We start from the raw sequence: 25093 nt of genomic DNA on the forward strand, positions 1-25093 counted from the left end.
TAATTATAGATGTTGGAAAAAACCACATAATAATTATTCAGGGATAATATTTACTGAAAATTATCATAAAGATTTAAATGTCAAAGGAAGTCACATTGTGTTAACCGTAAAGTACAAATTCAGAGGTGGAGGTTCCAAATGCCTAAATTCTTCATAGATTAGTCTTGCTGAACTAAAGAATTTGACTAGGGGGCATGGGCTTACAGGAGGCTTCTATTTGAGCTAGTTAGTTTTGAAAATAAAGAGATTTCTATTATTTGAAAACAATATACTGGAATTTTGTTGCAATTGACAACATTCACATTTAAGCCTCATGCATCTCATGTGGGCATAATGCTTGAATAATTTTCAAATAAATGTAGTAGTAATGTGGCCAGGTGTGGTGGCTCACAGCCTGTAATCCCAGTAGTTTGGGAGGCCGAGGTGGGCAGATCACCTGAGGTCAGCAGTTCGAGACCAGCCTGGCCAACATAGCAAAACCCCATCTCTACTAAAAGTACAAAGTGTGGTGGCACACACCTGTAGTCCTAGCTACTTGGGAAGCTGAGGCAGGAGAATCACTTGAACTCCAGAGGTGGAGGTTGCAGTGAGCCAAGATTATGCCACTGCATTCCAGCCTGGGTGACAGAGTGAGACTCCGTCTCAAAAAAAAGTAGTAGTCATGTAATAATACAAGTCATTACTTGGTTTTAAAAAGTATATAAGAAACTCCAAGGTAAAAGCAGTTGTCTCCTACAAATAGCTTCATCACTTACTTTCATAGTTCAAATTTCACCTCAGATGATGACAATCATGATGATAATAGCTAATATTTCATCAGCACTTACTCTATGCCAGGAAATGTTCTAAGTACTTTAGGTATATCAACTATTAAGTCCTCTAAACCGCCCTTTGAGCTAGGCACTTTAATTAGCACCACTTCACAGCTGAGAAGACTGACCCAGAGGTTAAGAAAATGTTCAAGGTCACCCAGCTCAAGTGGAGGAGCCAGGATTTGAATCCAGGCAGTCTGACTCCAGAGAGCACCCTTAACCTGAGCTAATCATTATACGATTCCTAGCATGCTAATCAGTACTATGGCTAGCCTAATCATGAGGAATGTATTAATGGATTTATTTCAAATAAATATATACAATACCTGCCATTTATAAAGCATGACATAGCCTTCTAAATACCTTTTCACACATTGCTTTATTCAGTTCACACAAACACCTCCCATGTTTAACAGAAGAAGAATGTGGACCTTAGATGAGTCAAGTAACTTGTCACTTACTGCACTGCTACTAAGGACAGACTCATGAGAAAAGCAAGCTGAATCATGCTATTGACTCCACCAGGAGCCAAAGGCAGAGATTTTCTCAATATTAAAATCTCATTGCAAATCTGGGGAACATCCATTGAAACCAATATTAACAAAAATTAAGACACCTCTGGAATCCTGTGCTCTCTGGAATACTGTGCTATAGGTAAAATTGGTCCTTCCTGCGGCTTTTGCTGCCTTAGAACAAGTGCTACAAATGGCAGTATCTTTTGTATATGAAGAATTGCATCCGTAAGACTGAGATCGAGTCAATCTCGTTGATAGACTATCAGGGAGGTCAGACAAGGCAGTATGGGTTGTTTCTCTCTGAGTTCATGATCTGGGTCATTTTGATGACAGATTTTGGAAATTACCAGAGGTGAGCATGGACTGTGAAACACATGGGCACTCACTGTGAAGGCACTGGCTCTAGGTGGCAGCCATTTCTCTGTAAAAGCGATACTTTGCTTCAGAAAAACACATGGCCCTTTAACATACTTCCCTTGGGTAAGCGAAAGCATCTGGCAAATCTTCTCTGATGACCTCAGAAACTGCAGATGGTAAGGAAAAAAATAAAGTCTTGTTCAGTCTGGCAGTCCACTTTTATAGATAATACATCCTGATATCCAGTTATGAACAAAACAGGAAAAAGAACCAAGTTTTCCAGTAAGTGAAAAAATCTTCACATACACACTATTGAGATTGTGTTACTATCAATGTCGTTATAAATGTTGTAAATGACATCCATGGGCTTACAGGATCATCTACATATATAAATGAGAATTCCAACAAAATCACCTATTTTTTCCTACGTGCCCTCTGGCTTTTGATTTTTTTTCTGCTGAACCAAAAAAAGATTGGCATATGCATTGATGAGTCACTGTATATAAATGTATTCCAAGTTTATTGAAAAAAGAGGAGGAGGCTTGACATAAAGTGCCTGTTATCTTAGAAATAAAGCATGTGTTATATTGGGAAATTTGTTCATTTTTTATTATTGCAATTACTTACAAGTTTTGCCTCATTGGTTGCCTCAGAAGGTAATTCACAGCCAAGAAGAATGAGCCAAATTTGAAGAATTAAAAAATGGAGAGAGAGAAACTCCTTGCCCTTGGATCTTCACGAGTGAGCAACTTTTCCAGTTGAGTCTGCTGAAGCTTCCATATACAATATTGCTGTTTCCAATAAGCACTACATTTTCTTCCTGCTCTTTGTGCATGAGGTGGGCAGGATTTCATACATCATGTTCAGCTGAATTGGAGATTCTGCAAGGACAGACGTCTTTAGAAAGTTAATGAAAGAGAAACTTGCCAGTGGATCGTTTTCTACAGGGAGAGGTGGTAGAATTATTGAAGGTTTGACTCCAATGTTTGAGGCTAGCTACGCTGAGCAGCTTCGCACACAGTTACCACCACTGATTTCCTTTTCATTGCATGGCACTGACAGGTTATGATAGCAAAGCCATTTATCTTAAGTTAATAAATCAGAAGGAGGTTTTAAAAAAACGGCTGTGATGCTTCATGCAGCAGCTTTGGGAAGTCAAAGGACACAGGGGTTTTTGCTTGATCCTGATTTGAGCTTAAGAGGAAAATTATTTATCTTCAAGTTGTTAATTAAGAAAGAAAAGGAATATCCTTTGTTTGACTATTCTATCACACCCAGGGACATTTCATAATAACGAGCTGCCTGAGCTGCTATCTCTGCAGCAATTCACTCTACTAGCCCAACACTGTCTAACACTTTTCACCTCTCCTTGTATTTTTCACTACAGTGATATCTCATCAGAATAGAAAGTACTTTGTGTTAATTGTCTGCCACTGAGACTAGTCAGAAAACTGACTAGAAGCCAAAGAAGGAAAATTACAAAGAAAAAGATTGAGCCATAGCCTTTTTCATTTAAACAAATATGTAATGTTTGTTATCATTATTATTACTCTCAAAAGTAAGATTATTGCATTTTCCAGTTTACTGCACTCGCATGAAGAGAAACATTCGATAGAGGGAGCACATTCTTAGTCCACCAGTTTTGATGCTTCCTAGGAGAATTCTGTGCATGCAAATCACACCTTCTACTTTCTCTACTTTGGCTCATTCCACAATTATTTTTAACTAAGCACACACTGTGAATGTACATACACTTCCAGGAAAAGAAGAAGGGCTGTAAAATCACTGCTATGATAAAATTGAAGGTATTGTAGCAAGTTCCTGCAGCTGAGCCTGCAATCTTGTTTCCTGGCATGGCTTGGGAGAACGACTGTGTACGGACTGGATAGAAGAAGAGAAATGAAATATAATTCTTAAGTCATTGAGAGATATTCCTGAAACTGGCTTCCTTTAGTAAGATAGCAGATTACAGCTGGGCTGTCTACCACTTCTATTTTAGCAATTAACTACATTACAATGGGAATAATACTGTATTTAAAGGGACACAGAGAGTTGTGCGCTGCTTCAAAGTCCCAAAAAATATAGACAGGTCTAGGAGATTTTGTGTATTAGGGTGCCAGAAAATAGGGCAGGGCAGCTAAACTAAATGTAATATGTTTTGCAGCTTCTCTAGGTTTCTGTCATGTTTTCCTCTTAATGGGAAACGTGTATTTGTGACAGAGTTTGGGGCTTGCTCTGTCAGACACTTGGCTTCAAAACTTTCTAACAGCAAGGAGTAGGTGATCCCAATGGAGAAGGGCTCTATCTTGACTGGAATCGATGCAAAGTTGGAAGTGCCTAAAAACACTGAATAATATTTGATATTACCACCATGTGATAACAATGTCAGGAAAAGTGATCACTTAAGCAACAGTTGAACAAGATGTGTTGATGTAAAATACTTTGTCTTTTTTTTCCTCTTCCTTCTCTCCTTTTCTCTTCTTTTTTACTTCCTCCTCCTCCTCTTCTCATTTTCTCCTTTAAATTCTCTCTATTAAATTCCAAGCTCTGTGATTCAAATACTAGAAAAGATCTCTGGGAAACATATTTTTAAGTAGTTATTACTAAAATGAGATAAATGACTGCATTGATAAACAATCTTTAGAACTCATTTGCAATTTGAAATAATCTTTCTTTTGAAGGCTTTCGACACCAAAAAACAAAGCTAATGATTACAGAGCTACCACTATGTGCTAAGTGTTCTCACCAGTGATTTCATGTAGCTCACGTGATAGGTATTATGTCTGATTTTTGTCAGTGAAGAATGAGGCCTCAAGAGGTTAGACAACTGGCTCAAATTCATAGACATGAGCCTTAATTTGAACTCAGATCTGTTTAATTCCTAAATTCCTATTTGTTCTAAAAGACGCATTACTCCATTATTGTTTATAAATACATTTCTCATTAACATTTAAGCAATCTCAGTGCTGTTAGTCAAGGATTATGAATTCCTTTTTACAGGTGGAGGATTATAGAACAAAAATTCATACTAAAACCACCTAGGGCAGTTCTCTAAAAGCAGAGCAACATGTAAAACCTCTAGTCTTCTATAGTGAAGCCAGTCCCTTGTCAATAATTACCTTCCCTCCCTCATGCCAGGACTATACCAATGTGTCCGTCAAGAACCAAGTGGCTGTTCCTCTTAGAAAAAATTGTTGACCTTTATAAAGTGGAATCTGGTGCCCCTAATTGGTGCTCTTTTGAGACCTTGTGTGTAGTACTATTACCCTACGGTGTAATTGTTACTTTTCTTTTCTGAGCTCTCTGCCATTAATCTGTGATCTTGCACTTTTGGGACAGAGGCTGTGTCCTGTTTATCTCCTGATTATAAGCCATAGGCCACATACCCTGGGAGTTCGTCCCAGATATGTAATAATAGCTGACATTTACTGATCTCTTATAATATCTCAAACACTATTCTATTTACTTTTCATGACACAACTTTTAATCCTCATGATAATCATCAGGTCTTTTATTAAGCCCACTTTGCAAGTCAGCACTGAAGTATAGAAAGTAAATTGCACAAGTTCACATAATGAATAAAGGTGGGGTTGAGATTTGAACCCATGCAATCTGATACAAGAGCTCATATTTTTAACCACTGAATTAGACTATGATATCTTTCACAGGCATTCAAAGAAGTTTGTTGAATGAGGTTTTTTTCTTTTTAAGTCAACACAGTAAACCCTTCACAAAATTGGGCCCTTAAAAAGTCAACTGAGGACATTGGGAATATGATATCTAAGGAACTTATCTTTATGTCTAAATCCCATAGTGAATGGGTGTCAGAGAATAGACTAGAAACCTTGCCTCCTAATGACCCCATAGCAAATTACAGAGAACATACCAAAAAGAGCTTCAGATGGCACATCATTCATTCCTTTTTTCCTAAGCCTTAGCAAACTTTTTGTTTTACACTTGTAGTTGGCTGTAGATATTTTTGAAGGACAGAGCTGGCAGCTTTAATCAGACTTTACACTGATCCCCACAGAGACTTACTTATTAGTTCACCCACTCAGAATTCATTGATTACTTTTATGTCTGGGGATTCTGAAATCTGATTCTCCATGTCTCTCCCAGATGTCAGAATACTAGTTCCTTGCAGACTCTTATGTCTTTGCTGTATGATTCATTCTGCTCACCACAGCCAACAACAATGGGGTTAAAGGGAGAAGAGAAAATAAAGTTGGCATGTATTCTTGAAGCTGCCAACGTTAACTCTCTCTGTGTAGATAGCATGGCAATATACTAGCTAGCAGAAGATGCAAAAATAAGTAAGACCACGCTTTCTTCGCCCTCAGGAAACTTATAATTTAGTGGGAGAAAAGACAGTTGATCAACATACTAAGAAATATTAAAAGACTGTATTACATACTTCCTCCGAAAGGATATAATCAAAAATGTTTGAGGGGAGCAGAGTGTGTGTAGCTTCGAGAAAAGGAAAGAGATGGCAGTTAGGATAGGAATTAGAGCAATCAGTTTTCTTTTTCAAGGTTGCTGACTAGAAACATTACATGCTGCCTCATCTACTTAGAAGAACCAAAATAGTGTGTAGACAATTATCCTTTGAGGATATTATCCAAGAGAGAACAGAGGAAGTCAACAGAAAAATTATAGGAAACACCAGAAACTAGGAAGTAGAAGGAAAAGAGGTAGCCTGCTTGATTGGGCCTGTCTGGGAGGTGGAAGAGACTCCACAATATGGGGAGAGGGTGAGTGGAAGATTTTCTCTGTGGTCCACTTTCCCACAGGGGAATTGTACAATACAGGCCAGGAGAGCACCTTGACTCTCCCAAGTTCTGAATCTAACTTAGGAAGCCGCCAGGAGAGTGTGAAAAGGGACTACATTAAGGAGGCAGCTCGCTCTAGGTCCATGCTTTTCCTGAGACTTAAGCAACTACCAAAAGGTGACATTTTTGACATTAGCCTTTAAAAGATTGTGCATTGTTTTGGGACTCTGCAGTGCTGGTACTGGGTGTTAGAGAAACTCAGGCTATTGCCTGTGGAAGTGGAACATGAACAGCAGGGTGCCCATAGTTAAGACTGAGAAGCAAGCATGTCATGGTCTGCAGATGCCAGTGCTGGCAATCAGGCAGCACCCCTGGGACTTGAGCAGGGTGAAAGTTGCCATGGAGGCTTGGTCCCAACCTGGACGGTGACTCCAGTGTACCAGGGTTGAGTTGCAGACTACATAGATCCCCTGGATCTGACTGGTCAGCCAGTTCTGCTGTAATGGCTGGGCCTGTGAAGCAAGTCCTGACTGGACTAAGACGTGAGAGGGATGCATGTTTCCTACCCGCTGTAGTAGAAAATGCTGTGGCCAATGCTGTGGTCTCCAAGGTCAACCCCACCCTCCCGGGGGCAGAACTTTAGCATGGCAGGTGCTACCCCTCACCTGAACCCTCTGCCAGGGGCCTGAGGATCATCCCACTCCCACCTGTCATGGCTGGCACATGCACTCACCATTGGGGGGCACTCACCATCTGGAATTGAAGGATTCATTGAAGGAAATAAAAAATAAATTGGAAAGGCTCAACAACAGACTAGACCAAACAGAAGAATAATTTCAGAACTTGAAAGCAGGCCTTTGGAAATAATCCAGTCAGATAAGAATAAAGAAAAAAAAGAATTTCAAAAATAAGCAAAACTTTAGAGACACTTGAGACAACATAAGGTGACCAGAGTTTCAAATTATCAGTATTCCCGAGAGCAATGATAAATCAAAAGGTTTAGAAAACTTATTTAATTAATAGATGAACATTTTCTAAGTCTAGCAAAAACTTTAGATATCTAGATATAAGAGGCTTATCAATCCCCAAATAGTACGCAAAAAGTCCTTAGTCACGGCACATTACGATCAGATTGTCCAACGTAAAAACAAAAAGTCAAATTATAAAACAGTCACAGAAAAATCTTTAGTAACCTATAAAGGAAACCCCATCAGACTAACAGCAAACTTCTTAGCAGAAACCTCACAGGCAGAAGAGAACGGGATAATGTACTCAAAGTGCTCAAAGAAAAAAGCCACCAGCCAATACTATGTCTAGCAAGAATAACTTTCATAAATAAAAGAGAAATAGTCCTTCCCAGACAAGCAAATGTTGAAGGAATTCCTCAACACTAGACCAGTCATACAAGATATGGTCAAGAAAATTCTAAATGTGGAAGCAAAAGAACGACATTTACTATCATGAAAGCACACAAAACTATAAAACTTTCTGGTAAAACAATCACACCAAGGAGAAAAAAGAAGAAATCAAATGGCACCACTATAGAATGCCACCAAACCACAAAGACAAACAGTAAGAGAAAAAGAAAAGCAGCAAAGAATGTATAAAACAACTAGGGAACAATTAACAATATGACAGGAACAAAACCTCACATGTCAATAATAACCTTGAATTCCCATGGATTAAAGTTCCAATTAAAAGATATAGATTTTCTCCTGTTTATTTAAAAAAAGATACAGATTCTACTCAATAGATAAAAAAACATGATTCAGCTATATGCTGCACACAAGAAACTCATTTTATCTTTGATGACACATAAACATTGAAAGGAAAGGGACAGAAAAAGATAGTCCATGTACACAGAAACCAAAACCAAGCAAGAATAACTATACTAATGTCATATAAAACAGATTTTAAGTCAAAAATAGTTTTAAAAATGACAAAGGTCATTATACGATGATAAATGAGTCAATTCAGCAAGAGGATATACAATTCTAAATATGTATGCACCTAATACTGGAGCACCGAGATCCATAAAACAAATATTACTAGACCTAAATAGAGAGACATAATGCAATACAATAATAGGGGGTGACTTTAACACCTCACTTTCATCATTAAACTGATCATCTAGACAGAAAATTAACAAAGAAACATTGGACTTAAACTGGACTTTAGACCAAATGGACCTAATAGACATTTCATAACATTCTACTCAGTAAGTGGTGAATGTATATTCTTTTCATCAGCACATAAAACATTCTCCAATAGAAGCCATGTGTTAGGCCACAAAACAAAGCTCAACAAATTTTAAAAATCAAAATTATATCAAATATTTTCTTAAACCACAGTGAAATAAAACTAGAAATCAATACCAGGAGGAACTTGGGAAACTGTAAATACACACAGAAATAAAACATGTTTCTGAATGTCCATTGGGCCAATGAAGAAATTAATATGGAAATCAAAAATTTTTTGAAACAAATTAAAATGAAAACACAATATACTAAAACCTGTGAGATATAACAAAAGCAGTGCTAAGAGGAAAGTTTGTAACATTAAATGCTTAGATTAAAAAAGTAAAACAATTACAAATTAATAATCTAATGGTATACCTTAAGGAACTAGAAAAGCAATAACAAACCAAACCCCAAATTAGCAGAAGAAAAGTAATAACAAAGATCAATGCAGAACTAAACGAAATAGAGAATAAGAAAACAATGCAGGCCGGGCGCGGTGGCTCAAGCCTGTAATCTCAGCACTTTGGGAGGCTGAGACGGGCGGATCACGAGGTCAGGAGATCGAGACCATCCTGGCTAACATGGTGAAACCCCGTCTCTACCAAGAAATACAAAAAACTAGCCAGGCGTGGTGGCGGGCGCCTGTAGTCCCAGCTACTCGGGAGGCTGAGGCAGGAGAATCGCTTGAACCCGGGAGGCGGAGCTTGCAGTGAGCTGAGATCTGGCCACTGCACTCCGGCCTGGGCGACAGAGCGAGACTCCGTCCCCCCCAAAAAAAAAAAAAAAAAAAAAAAAAATGCAAGGGATCAACAAAACAAAAAGTGGCTTTTCAAAAAGCCACATAAAATTGATAAACTGCTAACTGGACTAACCAAGAAAATAGAGAACACCTAAATAAACAAAAATCAGAATTGAAAAAGAACACATTATACCCATAACACAGAAATACAAAAAATCATCAGAGACTATTACGAACAAATAGAAAACCTAGAGGAAATAAGTAAATTTCTAGAAATATACAATCTAACAAGACTGAATACGGAAAAAATAGAAAACATGAGCAGACCAATAACAAGTAACAAGATTGAATTAGTAATAAAAATATCTCCCAACAAAGAAAAGCTCAGGACTAGGTAGATTCACAGCCAAATTCTACCAAACACACACAAAAAAACTGTATCAATCCTCCTGAAACTACTCCAAAACTTTAAGGAGGAAAGAATTTCCCCTAACTCATTCTATGAGACCAGTGTCACCCTGATTACCAAAACCAGACAAGGACATAACAAAAAAAGAAAACCACAGACCAATATCACTGATTAACATTGATGCAAGAAATCCTCAACAAAATAATAGCAAACTGAATCCAACAGCTTATGGGATAATACAATGTGATTAAGTGGATTTTATACCAGGGATGCAAAGATAGTTCAAATATGCAAATCAGTAACTGTAATATATCACATAAACAGAATAAAGGGAAAAACCTAAATGATCATCTCAGTAGATACAGAAAAATCTTTTAATAAAATTTAACATTCTTTCATGATAAAAACCCTCAACAAATTGGGCATAGAAGGAACATAACCTCAAAACAATAAGGGCCATATTTGACAAACATATACCAACATTACAGTGAATGGGGAAGATTGGAAGTATTTATTTCCTTTAAGAATTGGAACAAGAAAAAGATGCTCTCTTTCATTCCTCCTATTCAACATAGTACTGGAGGTCCTAGCTAGAGCAACCAGGCAAGAGAAAGAAATAAAAGGCATCTAAATTAGAAAAGAGGAAGCCAAAGTATCTCTGTTTACTGATGATATAATCTTATACCTATAAAAACCTAAAGACGTCACCAAAAAACTCTTAGCTTTCATAAATGAATTCAGTAAAGTTCCAGGATACAAAATCAATGTAAAAAATCTGTAATGTTTCTACATACCAATAATGATCTAGCTGAGAAAGAAATCAAGAAGGCAATCTCATTTACAAGAGGAACAAAGAAAATAAAATACCTAGGAATAAATTTAATCAAAGGGTGACATAGCTCTATGAGGAAAACTACAAAACACTGCTGAAGGAAATTGAAAATGACACCGAGATTGGGAAAACATCTCATGTTCATAGATCAAAAGAATAATTATCATTAAAATGACCATACTGACCAAACTAATCTAGAGTCAGTGCAGTCCCTAACACAATGCCAATGTCGTTTTTCACAGAATTAGGACAAAACCTAAAATTCATGTGGAACCAAGAAAGAGCTCATATAGCCATAGCAATCCTGAGCAAAAAGAAAAAAAAAGTAAAAAGCATCACATTATCTGATTTTATATTATAAGGCCATAGTAACCAAAACAGCATGGTACTGGTGTAAAATAGACACATAGATTAATGGAACACAATAAAGAACTCAGAAATAAAGCCACTTATTTACAGCTAACTGATCTTTGACAAAGCCAACAAGAATATATACTGGGAAAAGAACACTCTGTTCAATAAATTGTACTGGGAAAATTGGATAGTCATATGCAGAAAAATGAAACTGGAACTCTCTCATTATATACAGAGACCAACTCAAGATGGATTAAAGACTTAAACACAAGACCTCAAACTATAAAAATAATAGAAGGAAACGTAGTGAAAATTCTTCTGGACATTGGTCTAGGCAAAAAATTTATTATTAAGACCTCAAAAGCACAGGCAGCAAAAAAAGAAGTAGACAAATGGGACTTAAACAAAAAAGCTGCTACACAGCAAAATATCACTCATACATAGGTGATAAAAAGTGTGTTCACATGAAGGTAGAGGTGGAATTATAGATAATAGGGACACAGAAAGATAGGGCATGGAGATCAGGATAATGAGAAAATGATTAATGGTACAATGTATGTTATTTGGGTGATGGATACCCTAAAATTCTCTGATTAGACTACACAATCCATGCATATAACAAAATTACACATGAACCCCATAAATATGTACAAACAAAAAAAGAAATAAAAGAATTACAGCAATTATATATAAAATACCATTACTAATGTTTACATAGTCCACCAAAGGATGCATATCTGAAGAACTGCATATGGGAATCCTTCAATTTGTAAATGTTAGAGCTGTATAACCACTTACTTTATATATTGAGAAACTGGCAACTATTATACCGTAGCATTTATTGAGCGTTTGGGTATTTTGGCATCTGATTTATATATCATGCACTCAATTATCCTAATTGAACACATTAATGCATCAATGTATGCATTCATTCATTCAACAATTCAACAATTGAGTACTGATTGTGAACTAAGCACAGTCCCACACATTAGGAAAAAAATAGTAAGCATGTCTCTGCCTTATGAGGTTGTCTCTACTTAGGAGAGACAAACAATGCACTAAGCAAATGAAAAAGTAATTATAAATTACAGAACATGCTAAGAAAGAAACAGGTAAGGACACAAGGTAGAGAATAATAAAGGGGTCTACATACATATATGAAAAAACCAAAGAGATTTCTTTCTGGCTCAGATTTGTTAAGGAAACTATAATTTACATCTACACCAAATATACCTTTTGGTACAGTGGAGAACAGCCTGTTGTTAAAACCAACAGTCAACTGAAAGTGAACATTACCGTCATGAAGAGAACATGTGGAAGAAAAGAATAAATTTGAAATTATCACATATTTTAATTATAGTTACAATTCTATTATTAAAACATTGATAGTCAAATTTAAAAAGTGAAATTATTGTGCAAGAACACTTATTTTAAAGACTGTTAGCTGCTGGCTTGTACTCACCATCACTACGGTGTACACTTGTGATACTAAAATATGCTTGCTTTCAATGGGCACATTTGCTAATACCAATTACCTTTTTGCATCCAGGAGAAAGAAATTCAGAAACACATATTTCAGCAATTTTTGTTGTTGTTGTTGTTTCGTGAGACAGGGTTTTGCTCATTCTGTCGTGCAGGCTAGAGTGCAGTGGCATGATCACTGCAGCCTCAACCCTCTGGGCTTAAGTGATCCTCCAGTCTCCACCTCCTGACAGTCATGCATGGCCAACTAATTTTTTGTTTTCTGTAGAGATGGGGTCTCACTCTATTGCCCAGGCTTGAACCCTTGGATTCAAGCAATCCTCCAACCTCTGCCTTCCAAATTGTTGAGATTACAAGTGTGAGCCACTGCACCGGGCGACCTATTTCTTTTCTAGAGAAACTTTTCTGCTTCAGATTTATAGCTAGGGCATCTTTCTGAAATTCTTCCTATTGAACTACTGGAAATGGTCAGCAGTCTAAAGCAGTGATTCTCATACTTTGGCACACCCTCTGCATCACTGGAGGGCTCCTAGCAAAAACCACTATGTTTATTTCCTCACTCTCGTGATACTAGCCTGCAGGTTCAGGGACCACATTTTGAGAACTACTCGACAGAAATATTCAGCTTGACAAAATTGAAACACCATGTTTAACCTCCGTAGACTCAAAATTACAAGTATTAATAATTGTTTTCTTAAAGTTGTCTTGCAATGTCTGTTGCTTTGAAATTTGACTAGTGAGAACAAAATATGTGAAGTATTTTTTAATTTCCTTTATTCCATTTTAATTATGATTTCTGGATCAAATATAAACGACTTGGGAAATTTTCCTCATGAAAATTTTGAGGTAGCAAAGTTGACATCTGCTTTTAATTCATCCTCAAAATTTATGAAAAATTCTAAATAGGAATTTTTCTTAGCAGGCCTCTTGGCTTAAATAGAATTAGTTAAATACTGAATAAAACACTTAAATACAATTTCATCTAATGATATAAATATTATATTAAAAATTTTAACAAAGACTAAAATCATAATTTATTTTAATATCAATTATTTTGCCTTCTATAATTTAAATTTTATAAGTATGCGTTGATTGAAAAAAGGATATGTCCCTTCTAAAGTTATCTATCCAACACTTCATAAATATTCCTCAAAACTATAAATCTATTTCCCTGTTCAATTCCTTGAAAATGTCAACTAATTGGTTTTATAGAAAAAAATTAACTGCTTTCATAATAATCATTAATTATGGTAGCACTTTATTTGACAATAATAAATATACATTTTTATTTATTTCCAAAGAATATTATAAACTTTAGATCAGAGAGCCAAAAGCCTGTATCACACAGTTTCCATCACTGTATGTCATGGATATTAAATCAATACTAAGATTTGGTTTAAAATTATGTTGTAGTTAGAAATTTTTTCAGTTCAGGACTTTGTTTAATTTGTTTAATTTCAAAGCTATTTAAACCAACTAAGTTAAGTGAAAGGAACCTATAGATATTAAAAACTTAGGAAAAGATAATTATATCAAGGAGTCACACTATCAACCCATAGAGAAGAAGAACAAAGGTAGAAATACCTATCAAGGAGAATTGGAGGTACACAGCATAGATGGCCTTTCCTGATTATGTACATTCCTCCCTATAAGTCTTTTCAAAAGAGGTAAAAAGCAGCAAACACACTAGGTAAAATTATGTTTGTTTCTGAGTCAGGAGGCTTTCAAGTACTTAAAATTCACTTCTTCCTGTGCTTTCCTGGCAATCGTCTGAGTATCAAACACTAAACCAAAAACAACTTGCTGAAAATCTTAGCTATCAAAAAATTCAGTTGGCTTGAGCAGGGAGTGATAATTCTTGCCCCTTCAGAGCAGATTTCCTGGCTCCTCAAACACACAAATAGTTTCTGGTTAACAGGCAGGAGAGGGTTAACCAATAATTACACCAACCCATGCTGACCTGCAATTTGGCCATCTTCTCTGCACTAATTTTCTGCCTCCTCCAATTATCCAGCCTTCTGCACTACACCTGGTAGTCAAAGTCCTGTCTCCACAGTGCAGGACGCTGGTATGTCTGCCCTGAAATACACCTGTTGCCGGCAGATTCCTGCAGGTTAATTTCCACTGCCAGAGAAATTGCTCTAAATTGCATTGACTTTCAACGGGTTCCCACTGGCAAACACCTGGAGGCAATCGCCTGCAGATGACTGCCCAGAGACCCAGGTGTGTTTCTGGAAGCTTCCTTGCCCCAGTTCATCCTGATGAGATGTCTTGGTGCTCAGAGTGCAAAACAACTAACCCCGTTAATGAGTCGCAAAGACATTAGCATTCAGAAAGGCTCACAAAGAAAATGAAGCCTTAAAGGCAACAGCCTCTCTCAGACGGGGGGGGGGGGGGGGGGGGGGGGCGGGGGGAGGAGGCAAGAAAGAGGGGGAGTTAGTGGGGGTGGGGGGAGTAGGAATAAGCATGATGTTTCATTCTAACAACCATCCCAGAGCCTCTTAGCAGTCCCTCCCCTTGATAGGAGAAAGAAGTTTTTCAGTAATGGCAGTCCATATGGTAACTGTCTTTTCTGGATATTGCTTGCTAATGAGTTGAGTATCTACTTACATACACTTGCAGTTATTTTTCTTTCCTTTTTTTTTCCCTCCATACAATTTCTGAATGATCTGATTTTATGAAGACAGATTCTAAGAAAAGGTAGACAGTAGATAAATAAAATCCCTTAGCATATCTGAGTACCATGAAGCTTTTGGGAAACATGCATTTTCTTTTATTATTAAATGAAAATTTGTAATTCTTATATTTCCAGTGGTAATTTTCTCCAATCTTGGCCACAAGGACGGTCAACTGGAAATAAGGCAACAGACATGAAAAAAAAAAATCCCATTAGACTCAACTCCTTTGAAAGGCTGTCTTGTACATAGGCTATCACAGATATTTGTTTGATGACAGTAACAGTTGGTACTTCGATCTCAGCCCAATATTGGTTCCTCTCAGTACCTGAGGGCTAACACCTGGCTAAAATTAATAACAGTACTGATGATAATAACTAGCATTTGTTGGTAATTTGCTATGTGACCTGCACTATATTAAGGCTTTTGTGGGTAATCCCATTTAGGTAGGAAGCAATATCCCCAGGCTCAGGTCAAATTTGATGGCAATATAAATTTGGGAAGTGGAAGGGTAAAGAGTTTTTGAACTACAAGAGTGCTGAACCACTCTGATTATTTGCCTTCCAGAAATGAGCTAGAGGAGACCGCAATACCTACTCTTTTCTGACAGGACTGTTTCAGCAGAGGTTGCTGGATCCATATGTTTCGATTTCCAGCTAGTCCTGCTTGCCTCTCCTTTAGTTTTTTATTCGAATGGGGTTTTATGAGGCTGGACTTTCTCAATTCATAGTCCTTTGCCTTGGCCATGGTGTTGCAGTAGAAAAATCCAAGGTGGTGGTGAATGGAGCGGAATCACACACTACAAATACAATTTTGTATCTGTTTGATGTTGGGCAGCAGTGTTGCTGCAGGGAATGAGTGCAGAAACCCAAGTCAACCCAAACCAACCCAAATTAGCAACTGGCCATTGGCAGTGCATCCTGTCGGCCAGTTAGTGCCCTAGCATGATCACTCATTCCTGGAGCATCCTTTATCTTGACTCTTTACATTTTTATTTTCATGTTTTGGACCTTTAGCTCCAATCTCTCTTTCTGAGAGCCAAGAGAAAAGAATGAGAAAGCAAAATGCAAAATAGAGATCATAACTAGACAAAAACAGTTTAGTCATCAATAATTTTTTAAAAGGAATTGAATTTATTGGAGCCACTGTAATTTTGAAACTGGTTAGAGTTTACTAACCAGTTTTGTCACTAGTCAATTTTCCTGTGGAAACAACGTCATGTCAAATCACTGGTCCACATTTTGCCAAAGTGTTTGGAAAGAGAAAAGAAGTAAATTGATAACTGTGAAGAAACACCTGATCCTATCTATGAACTATCTTTAGATATGCTAATCATCTGTACTAAGCCTGAAGACAGTTGACTGCATCAGGCCAGGTAATAGACCCTAAAGAAGTATAAATACCATAACTAACGTCTTATTTCATTTGGGCTACTATAACAAAATACAATAGACTGAGTGGCTTATAAACAGCAGAATTTATTTCTAACAGTTCTGGTGGCTGGGAAGCCTAAGCTCAAGGCACTGGGGATATGTGATGTCTGATGAGAATCTGTTTCCTGGTTTATAGATGGCACCTTCCTGCTGTGTCCTTATGCGGTAGAAAGGTTGAGGCAGCTCTATAGGGCCACTATTATAAGAGCACAAATCTCATTCATGAGGGCTGAGCCCTCAAGACATCATCAACTCCAGAAGCATCACCTCTTAATACTGTCACGTTGGTGTTGGAATTGCAATATATGCACTTAGAATTGAAGGGACAAATATTCAGTCAATAGCATCTAGGATCTAAAAAAATCCAGGAAGTGTTGAGTGAATTCTCCCTTGTGATTCTCACTGTCTCAAGTAGTTACCTTTGGAAGCAGTGATCAATCATGAGCAGTCCAAAGCACACTCTATATTCCTATCACACCCATTGCCATATGCCTGTTATCTGTTGCCAGAACCAAGATGTATATACTCGACACCTTCACAAGGACTCAGCATCAGTAAAAATGGCTATTGACCTTGTTACTGAGAAAAAAATCAGCATTATTTATTAATTTAATAAACATTTAATGAGTGCCTACATTGGCCAACCTCTGTTCCAGGTGCTTGGGAGAAAAATGGCAAACAAGACAGACCTATTTCTTGACTTCAGGTATTTTTATCATGGAAGATAAACAAGTAAGGGAATGGTTTTCTGTGATGGTTTAGTGCACACAAATGCTCATGACAGAAGTTGCATTCTTTGTTATTTCTGTAATTTAATTCAACTATGCAAATCAAACCCTTTTGACATTTTACAATTTCTTTTGAAAAAAGTTTCCTAAACAAGGAAGCTATTTCTACTGCTTCAGAATAACTGAAGAATAAGGGGAATAAAGAAAGTTCACTTAGACAACATAAATAATAATTGAAGACTTCTAGGGACTTCTGGTACTACCAGTGGGTCAGGTAGGAATTGAAGCCACAGTTAGCTATGGCTATTCATATGTACCCTCATGCAGGAGATCTAAACAGGGAGGCCATACAAGGTCTAAGTCCACATTAAACTTAGGGGATATTTGCATAGTAATAAAAATCATTATTAAGACTACATGTAGGATTTAGATTTTGGAAAGGCTAAGAGATGAAATTTTAAAAAGGAAATAGGTACTTTATGTTCCGCTGCTCTGAAGAGTTCTGCTTTACTCAATAATAGTTGACTGCATGTTTCAGTTAAGAGAAAAAATGATTTTAAAATATATTGTAAAACAGAGTTTTATCATGTCTTCTTTAAATGTGATCGAGTATAGCATGAATTAGGGTGAAAGGCTAAGTTGCTGCCACAGAAGACTTAAGGACAAGGTGACTTATGAGCAAATTTGCTTATTCTCTCTTCCTTGACAGGCTGAGGTGAATACTCCATGTTGGAGGATGTCTTTGCTTGATGTGCTCATTCATGAATTCAGGCTGTCTTTCCCACCTTCAATGTGTGCCTTTCACATTTGATCTAGTCATTATCATCCCAGCTAGCTGGAAGGGGCAGAGTTGAAGCTTAGGGTCAAAGAGAGAGGAGAGGCAAAAATGTTTACATCAATTGGGTTTACATTCCATTGGTGGAAACCTAGTCCCAGGGCTGCCCCTGAAGGAAAGGTGGGCCTGGAAATTCAATGCCTTGTTGGACAGCCAAGTACACGGCAATTACTCTACTGCCATAGAAGATGGAGATAATGAAATTTGACAGACAACTATGAGTATTCACAGGTATAAGAAATGAGGTTATAAGGAAGCATTTACCTTTAACCACAACTTTATAAAATGTTCTAACAAAACACACCAGTTACCCTACATTTTGGAATGATCAAGGCTTCTGCTTTCTCTCTTTTCCTAGTTCTTTCAGACTTTGCTTAGGAGGTGGTAGAAATAGCAACGGGAAGGAAAGACAACTGAGAAAAGCCAACCTATTTCACTATCCGCTGCCTTATCAGAGGCTATGCTGGAAATCAAAGAAGACAGTCTGGATCCTTCAACTGTAGTTCTAGAATTAATCCTCATATTCTCAGCCCAACTTCCCAGGCATGTGGTCCTTTGTCCTTTCCTGTTTTTTAATTTAAACTCTGATGCCTACAGTAAAAGTCATCTTCATTGATTTGTATATAATTAATGGCTAAGAATCAAAATTAGGCCAATATCAAGAACTAATAAGTAGTAAATTTGAGAATTATTATTATATTTACAACTCCATTGTGCCAGTCATTTACTTAGGTTTACTTGATTAATGGAATCAGTCTGCATAAGTCAAGAAAATGTGTTCTAATTCCCCAAATCTTTTTGTCATGTCAGTAATCCGCATTTATGCCATACTTTTCTATATCTTGGCCCTAATTGAAATGGTCTTCCTGTTAAACCCTCTTTGTTTCCAAAGAAGTAAAATTTGATTGGACTTAGAACCAAGGTGCCCCTCCTACTGACAATTCAACCTTTCTCTTCACCTTCTAGTTTTTTCTGACTCACATCCTTGCTCAACAAACTATTTCCTTTTGAGTTTCACATAAGTCTGTTTTAAAGGGGAATTCATATCTCTTAGGAAATGAGGGCTGTATTGCATACTTAGCAATGGCTGGTGAATTGGAAATATGTAGTAAGTAAAACAAATGGACAAGGCCAAAGCTGAGTAAGTAAAGCATTCACTCTGACCAAGTAGACACTACAAGTAAGGGGGTTCCAGGGTCATACTTTCCCTAGTCTCTGTGATTTCCCACTTTGTTTCCTCTTGTTCTGACAGTTGATTCTTTGGAGGTCATATAGTAGTCAATAGAAATGGCTCTGGTAATGACTTTTCTGAGCATGCTCTCTGCCACCTTACAGAGGTGGCAATTTGCGAACATTTTTAAACACACAATGCATTGTATGTTTATGAGTACACTGTATTTATACATTGCACTTTGTATTTATAAATCTTTGTAAATTTTCCAAAGAGATGTATTCTGTAAAAAATAATCTAAGTTCAAAAATGACTTTTATGTTAATCAAAAATATTGGACTGTCATGAATTCTTAAGAAAAAAAGGGAAGATGACTTTAAGGTTCAGCCATCAGAAGGGTAACAGGATGCATCACAGTCAGAAGCAGAAGATATGCATGTCCTAGAAGTATACCAAGCAATGTAGAATTGGACAAAAACATAAACTCGGGAACAACAGGGTTTTTCTACCTCCTTCTTGAAATTATCAGAATCTGCAGTTGAGGGAGAAGAGCCCTGTTTTCTTGCCTATTTCTCAAACACTTCGGCAAGGACAATGAGATATCTTGTTGGTAGAATTCTTTGGTCTTTTAAGAGAGAATACTGGAAATACTTCGGGATTGTTGTTCTGGCGGGGGTGGTAAAAAAAAGAGTTGCCTTAATAATCTTTAAGATAGAAGAATAGAAGAGAGTCATGGTACTTGGTTTATACTCTAGGGCACTGCCTTATGGTAAATGTAAATGCTTGAGAATTCCACTCACTTTTCAAGGTTCAAGTCATAATGTTATTGTGATGGTTAATTTTATGTGTCAACTTGACTGGATTAAGGGATACTCAAATAGCGGGCAAAACATTATATCTGGATGTGTTTAAGAGGGTGTTTCTGGAAGAGATTAGCATTTGAGTCAGGAGACTGAATAAAGAAGATCCACCCTAACCAATGTGAACAGCATTATCCAAATTGTTCAGGGCCTGGATAGAACAAAAAGGTGGAGGAAGGATAAATTAACTTTCCCTTTTGGAGCTAGGACATCATCTCTTGCCTTCAGACATTAGGACTCCAGATTCTGGGCCCTTCAGACTCCAGGACTTAACACCAACAGCCCTCCTTGTTTTCAAGCCTTCAGACTCAGCTTGCAGACAGTATATCTTGAGATTTCTTAGCCAATTCCCATAATAAATAATCTCTTCTATGTCTGTATATATCGTATTGGTTCTGTTTCTCTGAAGAACACTGATTAATACAGTCATCTTCATAAAAACTTCCCACGCCTGTTTTCAAACTGTAATTAATCATTTGTTCTTTGCAGTTCACGTTTTTTCCTTTAATAATGCTGAATACAGACTGCCTTATTTTGTAATTAATTCTGTAGACATCTATGGCAGAGGCTGGCAAACTTTTTCTGTAAAGGGTCATACACTAAATATTTTAGTCCTTGCAAGTATACAGTATTTGTCATAATTATTCAACTCTGCCCTTGTAGCAAAAACAAAACCAATCACAGAAAATACATAAACAAATGAGTGGGACTGCATTTCAATAAAACTTTATTTATAAAACCAAGTATAAAACCAGATTTGGGCTGTAGGTTGTTCATCTTTGATCTATGCCAAGAGGACTTAAGTTCAATTGAGACAGAACAATTCTTTATTATTCTTTGTAAACCACATCGGTACATAAAGACTGAAAAGTTGTTTCAAGGCTCAGACTCTTTGGGTTAACATAACAATTATTCACTAGTTTTGGGACCCTAAGCAAGGCATTTAACTGCACTCTGCTTCAGTTTCTCCAAGAGACAACTGTGAAAATAATAATAAAACCTATTTCACAATGTTATTGTGAGGGTGTGAAATAATCCCTTGAAGGTATTTAGCACAGTGTCTGGCACATGTTAAACACTCAGGAAATGCCAGCCATTAACATCGTGTGCAGTGTGGGTGCTCAATAGATAGACGTTTGTTGAATAAACACATTGTAAGGTTTAATTCATGTTTCAAGTGTATCTTTAGTGCATCCACTACCACTTAAATATATTGAATATAAAAATGTTATTAAAATATCTATTATTCAAAGACATATTTACAAATTTAAATATCTATAGAAATTTAAGGTGACTGTTATCATCTTTAACAATAAGAAACATTTTTCGAAAGATACAAAACATAGATATAAAAAAGGAGATAGTGGGAAAAGCCAGTGCTTAATTTTATGGAAGTAAACAAAGACAATTCTGGAAATTTATTATTTTTTCAAAAATTGAAAAACCAATAAGTTAATTCAATTAGAAGTAATAAATATGATTTTTAAAGAACAAATCAATACCAGAATTTTTGATTGTTTAATAAAGTTAAAAGACTAGTAGATAAGTAGGTTACCAAATCAATTTCTATCTTGATTTTAATAAAAATTATACTATTTCATCATAATTATTATTTACGTTCAGCATTATGTTCCTCCAAATTAACAAAAATCAATATATACAAAAGTTTGCCGAATAAAAAGGAAACAAGATGAGGAGGATATTCAAAACACATTCAGTGAAGGAGGTTTGGGAAGAAAAAGTAAGTTAGTAAAATATATAAGGCATCCAACCTTGAGAATTACAACCCCTTATTTTACCTCTCCAAATATTTTCCAGTCTTACCTGCTTTGTTGTAAGGCCTGGGAGGTCAGCCTCCTGTGAGGCTTTCCCTGGACTCCCTTGCCTGTTGGCTTTCAGTTTGTTAGGCCAGTGGGAGGCACAAGAAGAGAGTAAAGGAATGGGAGGCGAGAGACCGGATGGTTTCCTCATTACCCCATGTGCTTGGTGGCTGCATCTCTGGTAGATCCCACGTCTCTGCACAGCTCCAAGTTCAGCCCCAGAACCCTCCTGCATTCTTTGTTCTCGCTGGACACTGGCCATGCTCTCCCCATCCCATGCTCCTCCTGCTTAGAAATACTCACAGCCTCCTGTTGCTGCTAAGTCTCTTGGCACCTCAGCATGGCTTGCCCACACCTTTGTGGGTAGTCTCTCAGCAACATCTGCCAACTCTGAGTGATACAAGAAAGACCTCCTATGGATGCCATTATTTTAGCAAAAGTCAGACTTAGAGAGGTAAGGAGGTAATCAACATTAACTAAATGCATTTCAAGCTGATATGCTGCAAAATATTTATTAGATGAGATAAATTGGGAAACTGAAACAAAAACCCTAGAAAGTAGTAGCACAATGTATTTTGTGTTTATATCATTAGTGAAGTGAAGCTGCAAGTGTTGAATAAGCCAGAAACAATCATTAAAATGTAAGAACTGATATGAGAAGTCCATTTCTAAACATTTTACTCTACCCTTTGGTCTCAGACACATCCTAATCAGCTCAAGGCCCTTAATAAATTCCTCTGTGCCCTTGGATAAGACACTAGGTTCCCATTAAAACCTCGCCCTTCCCATTGACCAAACATTTCATTCCATCGCTGTCACTGCCTCTGGTTTCCATCTCGGCCATGTAATTATACATCCTGATCCTTCGAGGCTGCCTCAAGGCTCCCCCAGGCCACCTTTGTGCAAGTCTGTGGTTTTGTTTGTTTGTTTGTTTGTTTTTGAGACGGTGTCTCACTCTGTTTGTTTGTTTTTGAGACGATGTCTCGCTCTGTCGCCAGGCTGGAGTGTAATGGCGCAATCTCGGCTCACTGCAACCTCTGCCTCGCTGGTTCAACCCATTCTCCTGCCTCAGCCTCCCAAGGGGCTGGGACTACAGGTGCGCGACCACACCCAACTAATTTTTGTATTTTTAGTAAAGACGGGGCTTCACCATGTTGGCCAGGATAGTCTCAATCTCTTGACCTCATGATCTGCCCACCTTGGCCTCCCAAAGTGCTGGGATTACAGAGGTGAGCCACTGCACCCAGTCAATTCTGTGTTTTGACTTCTACTTTCTTTCACACTCTGAGGGACTGTCCTGCCCACTACCCAGGCCCAGCCTTCAGAGAACTCCAGCTTCAGCAGCACACATGACACTTCTCACTACACACGCTACCCACTCACTCAGGAGATAAAGTCAAATAACCCATTTTAAGACATGTTTTCAAAAGATGTGAATTCAAATGTCTTTCTCCTTTCTCAGAGGGAGAAGTCCTAAATCACAGGACTTCCAGGAGCAAACCAGAAATAGAACCATATCTTTTCAATGATTTGCTTCCCTAGGTGTTGTTTGTTAGAGCTAAGGTCCTCAAATTCTTTTGCTCAAGTATCTCCTACAATAATTTTGCAAAACTATGTATCCTCTTTCACATTTTAACCTGATATCTAAAATGTTTTACTGTAAGTTTTAAGTAAGTTTATTTCTCAACACTGGTGAGAATTCACTGCAGCTAGAATATGTATTTCTTAATGCAATTTGATAAAATATATGTTAACTCTCTCATTACATAAACTTCACCAAATCTGGGAGAAGTCTCATAATATTTTATCTGTTTTATCTAATGTGTTGTCAAATAAAGACAAGTCTAGGCTTACATAAAGAAAGACTATTAGAAAGATTATTGCAATACGGAGAATACTCTGACTGCAAGATCAGTGAGTGCCTTGAAGGTCAGGCAGAAAAGGGCTTTTCTTTCATGGGGAGGAGTAGACAAGGCTAAAAAGAACCCGAATTCAGCAGCTGATCAGGAAATATGGCTTTTTGTGGTCCAGTAGTGTTGAGGAGAGGTCACTAAAGAGGGGCTGTTTCCTATTCAGCAGGCTTAGGCTGACCGTGGGTCAATGTTGAAGGTCCAGTGGGAAGGAGAGAAGCTTAACAAAAGATTGATCAAATCAGATCAACTAGTGCTTTGTTCTGATTGGTCAGTGGGGACAAATAGTTCAGTTACTCACTTATGAAGCAAAGAATGGAAATTTGGAAAGCCTGAGTCTGGCCTGGTGCTAGATAAACAAGAGGATTATCCACAGAATTTATCTAAATTATATGAGAATGGGTAGTTCTTTACAGTAAGCAGTCTCCCAGAACAAAAAAAAAAAAAAAAAAAAAAAGAAGGGAATTTCTTTAATTTAAATTTCTTTAATTATGTTTTCCAGAATTATAGAACTCAGACAAAGCTCAACATTTTCTATAAAATATTCTTATTATGTTGATAAGACGAAGTGTCACTAATCTCTATCATTTCACTGTTTCCTGTATTCTGAATTCAAAATGTCTCAGTATGGGCCAATGTATTCTGAGGAAAAGCCAGGAAGTGCTATGTGTGTAAGGTCCCTCGGTTTGTACTGAAGGGGCTGCTCTTACCAGTATTTCCATATTGTTAGGCGCTCTGGAGGTTTCATATCCCACAGCAAAGCGCCACAGTGTAATCTGCAATGGAAACAGGCTCTGGCTTTCTTCTGTAAAGTGGGAGAACTATTTAAAGTATTCATGCCTGGATTACACTGGGAAAGTCTTTGTATAACAACTATGGTCGTGGTGTAAAAAATACTGTTTTAGACTACCAGTGCTTTTCACTGAGAAAATTTAGCAGAGATTTTCATTATTATTGTTTAAATTTCAAAAGCATCAAGTATTGCAATAGACAAAAATAATTACGTTTATTCTGTATTTCTTTCTTTTAAGGAACACGTAATACCAACTCATAGGTCCTCGAAGATGCATATTATCTTAGGAAAACTTCTCTACTAGACCATGTCAAGACTTTAGAAGACAGCTATGATTGAGTGTTAGAAAATCTAAATTT

Source organism: Chlorocebus sabaeus, chromosome 20 (assembly GCF_047675955.1).
Source record: "Chlorocebus sabaeus isolate Y175 chromosome 20, mChlSab1.0.hap1, whole genome shotgun sequence".
NCBI lineage: Eukaryota > Metazoa > Chordata > Mammalia > Primates > Cercopithecidae > Chlorocebus > Chlorocebus sabaeus.